Consider the following 8,290-nt stretch of genomic DNA (forward strand, 5'->3'; position numbering starts at 1 on the left):
TCGAACATTTTGTAGATAACATGCCAGTTGAAATTCGGGTGATTACTTAATTAAATAAATCTAAAAATTAAACAAAAAAAAATCTTTCTTCACGTGCAACCAGAGATCACCTATTTAGCTATTCAGAAAGGGCTAAGAAAAAGTTTAGTGTAATTACCGTGTCAAGAAATGTTGTTAAATATTTTCCCGGCAAAGTCACATAGTCTTCAGCACATGTAACAATCGGAAAAGCGAAACGACTTTAAATAAATACAATGAATATTCCGACTTTACGGAAAATACCGTGAATATTCCGATTGCATATTTGCCGGATTAAGCCGAGATGTATCAATTGAAAGAGATGTTTGCAAAGACTTATTCAATAAGGGAACTGAAGCAATCACGATCAAATCGCATTCACTCCGAAGTAGACCGCAAGTAAATCTTTGCAATGGTGAGTGGTCGCCAGTGTACGGAAGACACGAATCAACGGAAAAACATTTCGCAAAATTGGCCCTTTGGAGACGGTAAGGTATGGAGTGCCTTTTTTTTTTTTAATAATGGTGTACATTGTGCGTGACGGAGCACGTAGATAGTATCAAAAAATTAGATCGGAATCATCGACGGGTCAGATTGTGACCGACAAGAGTTAGTTACCTTGTGTTAATTGGTGAGTGTACACATTTGTTTACCTCTGAATCAAGTGCCTGTGGTGTTCGGTTAGAGATTAAGTGATCTCGTGCTAGTTGAGCAGGGTAATATCATTACCACTGAATACCTGTGGAATAATTACATGATGATGATGGAACCTACTGAAGGAAAATCGTTTAAGTTTGAAGTATGTGATGAAGGAATTGGTCTCAATGTATCTACGAAAGAGCACTCGAACACACATACTAAACAGAAACCATTTAAATGTGAAGTGTGTGATAAAACCTTCAGCCGCAGTGGAATTAGGAATCAGCACATGAGGATACATACAGGAGAAAAACCGTTTAAGTGTGAAGTGTGTGATAAAACCTTTAGCCACCGTGGAGCTCGGAATCAGCACCTGAGAACTCATACTGGAGAAAAACCATTTAAATGTGAAGTATGTGGTGAAATGTTTAAGATGAGTGGACATCTTACTATGCACAGGAGGATTCATACTGGAGAAAAACCATTTAAATGTGAAGTATGTAATCAAAGGTTTAGTGTCAGTGGAAGTCTGAAAAAGCACATGAGGATACATACAGGAGAAAAACCATTTAAGTGTGAATTATGTGATACAATGTTTAGGTTGAGTGGACATCTTACTATGCACATGAGGATACATACTGGAGAAAAACCATTTAAGTGTGATGTATGTCATAAAAGGTTTAGTCTCAGTGGAACTTTGAATGAGCACATGAGGACACATACTGGTGAAAAACCATTTAAGTGTGAAATATGTGGTAAAAGTTTTAGACATGGTGGAAACCTGAATACACATGTGAGGATACATACTGGTGAAAAACCATTTAAGTGTGAAGTGTGTGATAAAACATTTAGCCACAGTGGAACTCGGAATCAGCACATGAGGACACATTCAGGAGAAAAACCATTTAAATGTGAAGTGTGTGATGAAAGGTTTAGTCTAAATGGATATCTAAATAAGCACATGAGGATCCATACCAGAGAAAAATCATTTAAGTGTGAAATATGTGATAAAATATTTAGTACCAGTGGATATATGAATCAGCACATGAGGAAGACCCACTTGAGATAAGCCATTAACCTGTAAAGTATGTAATGTTTTATATGAGTTGACATCTAACATTTCACATGAGAAAACATTCCATCTGATGTGAAGTATGCGATGAAAGGTTTAGTCTCAATGGAACTTCAAATGGGCAAATGACACAACCTGGAAGTGGAGGTGTTATGTATGTGAAGAACTGTTTATTCAACCTTACGAGGTTGAAATCCTTGTCATTAAGGGCCCTCCAAGCATCTGCCCCCTTACACATTTATGCCTCCAGTTTCCCCAAAGCTGAAATGCCCCAGGCCCCCTAAAGCTTAAATACAGCAAAGTATGTAACCCCCTTACTCTTTATTGAGCCAAAATGTAGGCTTTGAAAAATGCACAGCCCTCTAACACTTTTCAGGATCTATGGACCCATGAGTACACAAGAATTAAGAGAAAGTAGTAATATCAATTTACTGATGAAAACCTCCTTCATCAAGCTTAAATTTCAAATTTTGTAATAAATATTGAAATAAAATCTTCATGAACTTATGTATGACTATTCCAAGAAAGGATCTAGGATTATTTGGGTTATCTGTCATTGTTGTACATTTTGTGTTGTTTGCTTATGTGCTGGTTGAGTCAGTGGTGTTGGTTTCATATTTATAATTGTAGGATTGTTGACTTAGATGGATTTTCTGTTTTTAATGCAATGAACATGTGAACACTCAGAAAAATTTAAAGATTGGTGTTGGTTTCAGAGGTCTCGGAAATGCTTAATCAAGCGTATTTGGATGCACATTTTTAATCTGGGACACAAAAAATCACTTATGCAGGAGTCCTCCGTATGCATACATTTGCTGGATGTCAAATTCAGTGGCTTGCCTGTCCTGCTTCAATCACCTGGTGAGTGGGAAAATGTGTTGATTTGATCATTTTAGCTGTGCTGTTATTTACAGTCATAGAATTCATTGGCTGTTGTTGTTGTTGTTATAGGGTTTAACGCCATTTTTTAGCACGATATAGGCTATACATGGTGGCCAGTATTAATGGTGGAGGAAGAACCCGGGAAAACCCGGAAAGAACCACTGACCCACGAGAAGCTACCGGCAAGCTTTATCACATATCCACATTTGTCGAGCCCGAGACTCGAACCCACGCAGACAGAGGTGAGATGGCAGTGATCCGTGACGGACAGCGCTTTAGACCACTCGGCCACTCGGGGCCCCGAATTCATTGGCTGAAAAGCCCCCCAAATGTACATGTTAATGTAAGAACACATATGAAGAACATGACCCAATAGCTTGGTGGCAAGTTCAAAGACTTGACTAGCTGTTGAATGGTGGGAAAATGTACTGATATTGACAGTGACTGAATTTAGAGGCAGAAAGACAGAGTGATGTACTTGTGTATAAGAGAACATCGAATGAACAACTTTAGCATTCATTATTGTGCTCGTTTCCAAGTGTAGCCAAATAAGTAGTGCATGTGACCTCGAAATCAACATGTTGAGAGTTAGACAAAATGTTGTTTGCAAATTTGGACAAGTATTTTGTGGTTAACGGGCAAATTGATGAAGATTGTAATGAGTGCTAAAGCAGCTAGAACTGATATTTCACATGGAACACTATGTGTGATGCCTAGCTTAGTGCTTAGAATAAGACCATTCCATGGCCTGATATAATTCACTCGCACTCTAATGGACAAATAAGAGCTACATGTCAGTGTTGTAAAGAAGTTATAAAATAAACTCATTGTCAACCACTGTCTGGTTCTACTCATCTGGACATTTAGCTACTTCAGGTATGCTTCTGGTAGGGGACTGCAACTTTTGCTGGTGAGACTCCTGTTTTTCAAAAAATAGGAGTCCTGGACTCATGGTTTTAAAATCTTAGCGAGACCTCTGGGATTTGTGTTATCGGAATTTTTACTTTCACTGATTGTCTGTTTTTAATGCAATGAACATGTGAACACTCAAATTTAACTAATTTAATATATGAAGTAACAAATAAGTTCTTTGAGTCAAATTTATCCTTAGTATTTCTGTAACTGACAGTTCATTTTGCAAGGATATGGTTTTTGACTAACTAGTGGGTGAATCGTTAAAGGCTTAATGATTGTAATTGTCAGTCAATATCAATACGCGTATTTTAGTTTGGACATTAAACTCTTTATGGTACCAGACATACAAACTTTCACCAAAGGTTGCTTTTGTCATTTTGTTTGTTATGACTTAAACAATTTTTATTTTTGTGGTTCTGATTTCTTTCATGAGTGTGTGTGTGTTTTTGTGCTGAAAAGGTTCCAAGTGTTGATACTTGGCAATATTTTCTGATTGCAGTCCAATTAAACATAATCTTGTTAACACTTACCACTGATAAAGTGTGTTTCACACATAATTGGTTTTATGTGGTTAAAAACATTCATTTGTAACTGCACAAAAGGACAATACTTGCATTATATTCATATATTATTTTATTTTCCTATTCATATGTTTGTTTAGTTATCAATGTACACAGTTGGAAGAAAGTAAAAGAAGCTAATGGCGTAGTTTCTAAAATAACAAATGCGGTGCCTTAAACCTGATTTTATTGCTTGTAATATATATATGTATTCATGTATATATATATATATATATATATATATATATATATATATATATATATATATATATATATATATATATATTAATGGCCTAGATAAGGAATATAACCATTTTCCGGTCATTAAAAAACAACAACATTGCATTCAGAATGTACTCATCAAGACATCAGTAGCTAGGCCTAGTTTTGATATCAATTATGTTAACAAACAAACTCTTGCCCATTCACAAGCATCAGTTTTGATAACTGATTGACCATTAACCCTTTTCCGTAAGGTAGCAACTATCAATTTCCAGCATGATATCCTTTGATGATAAAACATACAAACATGTGTTTTAAGATCAGAATCGGTGATCTGGATATATATTAACTGCCTCTTGTACACTATTTCATCATAAAATTAGTTTGAAACTGTAAATGAACCAGTAGGCCTAACGTGAAATAATGGTGGACTTTGCTAAGTTTGGGATGTACCAGTTTATTATAGATTGTCTGTTTTCGTAAATCGTCGGGCTAATATTTTCAGAAAAATATACAAATCATTGAAAGTAAAGCTTTGGTATTATTTTATTAAAGATTTAACTTTAAAATGCAAAGTATGTAGGTCAGAAACGTATGGGACAATGCTATGTTGTGGAATTCACGAGATGCCATATAATGTCTAAGCTGTTTTCTGACTTGACACTTATTTGCAAAAATATGGGAAATAACAGCAAATCAGATAGTATTTAACCATTGCCTAAAATTACTACAAGGATGTAGACAAATAAATAAACCATAACTTTGCAATCCTTCAGTGGACTGTTGTAATGAAGCTATATTAAAGTGAGTGATTACACTACGAAAACCTCTCCATCTAAAAATAGATGCACTCACATCAGTGTTGATTCTGTAGGAGAGAAGGGACTGCAACTTTTGATGGTGGGACTTCTATTTTTACCAAAATGGGAGTCCTGATCTCCTAGTTTTAAAATCTTAGCGAGACCTCTGATTCTTTTCTTGAAATGATTGCATAATTTTAGGTGCTGACGGTAATTTTGTACCCAAGTAATTTATGCCTTCTTTTCCCTTTTGGGGCCCTGGTGGCAAGTCACAACTTTTAAACCCCATAGACATCGCAAGCAAGCTGTATTCTATGTGCTACCCGTGGATGCTTAAGCATCAATGAAAGTGAAGATTATTTTACTCAGATTTTATTGTCATTAAAATCACATATGCACTGTTTCTTATTTTTGATTTTTTCAGTGATTTTTCTTTTCAGGCAGAACTGTATCAAAATTCGGTAGCGCTAATATTTTTTCACCTATATCAAATTGTGTTGAGATTGCTGTGTGCCACTGCAAGCAGTTCTGAAGAGACATGTATTTGTGAATGTAATCGGATCAACATTAATTTCCTAGGACCACCAGGGCAGAGACACAGATCAAAATTGATGTAGTGTTGAACATAATTCCAGTTGATGCACCTCCAATAGTTGTGATGTTATGTATATTTAATTTGTATTTGTTTGTATTTTTCCATGATTATATCTTAGCATAATTATCTTTTGGACTTGACATTGTCCAAATTTAAGTTCATTGTGTACTTGACCAGTAACGTTTACTTTGTAAACAAATAATACATAGTTGATATTTCTTTATGAGTGTGGATTAAATATTAGGATCTTTATCACTGGAAGTAAAATTTGTATCTTATTTGGAGTCAAGGGCATTGGAATTATCCTGTGATAAGTGCGTGTAACTGATGTTTCCCATGTTTTTTATTATAAGCTTAGTAATAGACCATATCATATTGACAACTTAGAATATTCTAGAAATAAACTTTAGACCCTTATCCTGGTTCTACCTTTTTGTCTTAGCTTTGTATATAATGTTGTTTACTTGACAAATTACACATTTCTGCATTCATAGTTTTAGCAAAATCGTTCTTATTATTGTGTTTGGTATTCATTTGTTTGGAATTATTAGTTAAAATTATTATTCACTGGAATAACAAAGTGCTCATCAATAATGTTCATGGACAAAAACATTAATTTTGGAATGATAATGAATTCAGACAAGACCATTTTTGGATTTTATTATTTTTATACACCAAAAGACTGTTTTAGGACAATTTGGATTTAAATCGCAACACTGTAGGTTCTTTTTAAATTTCATTTTGTATCCTCGGGATATTAATTGTTTAATTTTAAAAAAAACAACAAATTTTTTGGCTTTCTTTCTTTTCTGTTACCTAGTTTAATACCATAGAGCCCTAAGAGAGCTTAAAACATTTTTACACACCAAAACCAACAGTTATATCCATCGCAAGATTACAAATATAATTTTTGGTGATTTCGTCTCGCAGCTGTTGTTCCGTTTCGTTTATTTTCTCTCTTTGGTTATACTGATGGTCCATTATAGTGCTTCTATTACTAATACCCTTGCTCAATACAATTGCGCGACAAGTAGACCCTGTCCGGACTATAAAAAAACGCAGTGTAATACGCATGCGCACTTCTAGCCATATACTCTTTTTTTTGTACTGGAATAACCCTTAGGCAATTATAAAAAAATCCTGGCTTAAGAATATTTCAGTTTTCAACAATTCTACATTCTTCGAGCCTAGCAACCTTTTCACTTAAAAATATGCTTGTTGCACCTGTACTTGTGCTAAAACGGTTGTTCTCGTCGCCACCCATTAACGTACACTTCAAAGCACTTCTATGTTGAATAATATTCGAGATAATTTGTCTCACTTAGTCAAATTTGGTATTAAAAAAAATCATTTGTGAATGTAAGCGGAGTGAATGCATATGTTAATTAGACTTCTTCGCACTAGAAACAATCTTTGGGTGTTTTTGCACCTAATGATGCTGCCAGCAATTGAACGTTTTCACGTGATAATGTTATAACATCCAGCTGACATCGAGATTGCATATCTACACCAGGGTGGTCCGAACTATCAATTCCTCTTTGATGCTAAGTAAGATTGTGATGTGATGTGATTTTGATTTTTAACGTAGCTATAACAATTTTTCAGTCATTACGCTACAATGTCTGCAATGTTGCAGTTTATAGTGATGTCTAGCACTGAGGCATCATGCCGCAGACATGTAGCATGACGTCCCACCCAGTCACATTATCCTGACACCAGGCCGACCAGTCCTAACACTAACCTCTTAATGCTGAACGCCAAACGAGGCAGCTGTTAGTACCTTTTTTGTATGTCTCTGGTATGACTCGGCCGGGGATCGAACTCACGACCTCCCGCATCCGAGGTGGACGCCTAAGTAAGATTGTATTTAAATGTTAACAAGGATATCTCACTGAATTCCAGTGTATACTATGATTTCTTAGCGCGGTTTTAACGCAGATATTCATCGACAAGTAGGACAAACATATCATCAATGTTAGCATCCAATCTGCTGTTAGTGTTAGTTGGTCCAACACCCCGTCGGTACATTCCGCAACCTCATGACCGCATTCAGAATCCAATACGTATATAAAAGATTAATCTTAAACAGAAACGACGAATGCGTTTAAGAAGTCGACTGGATATATGTGCCTTGTCTCAAACTGAATTTCATCTTTAGCCATCAACAATTTTGCTGTCTATATACCAAAGGTTTTGGTGTACCAGTGTCGGGTTAGTTATGTACCATTAATCGTTTACCAGGCTTATTATTTATTGATACTGTTACATGACTGCATCCACTATAATTGCATTATATAATAAACAAATAAGATCCATGCTTGCGCGCTGTTTAGGTGTTATAATTAGGGTTGTCAAAACCATTTACATTACCAAAACGTAGACCATTTATTATTTTACTACACTTAATTATTATTTTTCCTTCACGTTTCTGTGTTATGTATTCTTTCCATGAATTTTACCACTCGTTTTGGCATGGCACATCTGTGTGTTGATAGTTCACGTATTGTTTTGTTGTAACATTAGCATCATCACCATAGTTTTTTATAAACGCAACCGACAATCCAATGTCTCTGATTCCTCTGGTTTC

The 8,290-nt window shown here is 35.5% G+C and overlaps 1 long non-coding RNA gene across 1 annotated transcript; it reads left to right on the top strand.

Moving 5' to 3' along the window:
- The first annotated feature begins 376 nt into the window (after positions 1-376).
- On the top strand, positions 377-6,120 carry LOC149783765 (uncharacterized). The gene is made up of 2 exons (XR_016413667.1): positions 377-511; positions 5,549-6,120. It is a non-coding gene; the product is annotated as an uncharacterized LOC149783765 (long non-coding RNA).
- The last annotated feature ends 2,170 nt before the right edge of the window (positions 6,121-8,290 follow it).

This window comes from Sinohyriopsis cumingii, chromosome 14 (assembly GCF_028554795.1).
Source record: "Sinohyriopsis cumingii isolate HCF-2022 chromosome 14, ASM2855479v2, whole genome shotgun sequence".
Classification (NCBI taxonomy): Eukaryota; Metazoa; Mollusca; class Bivalvia; order Unionida; family Unionidae; genus Sinohyriopsis; species Sinohyriopsis cumingii.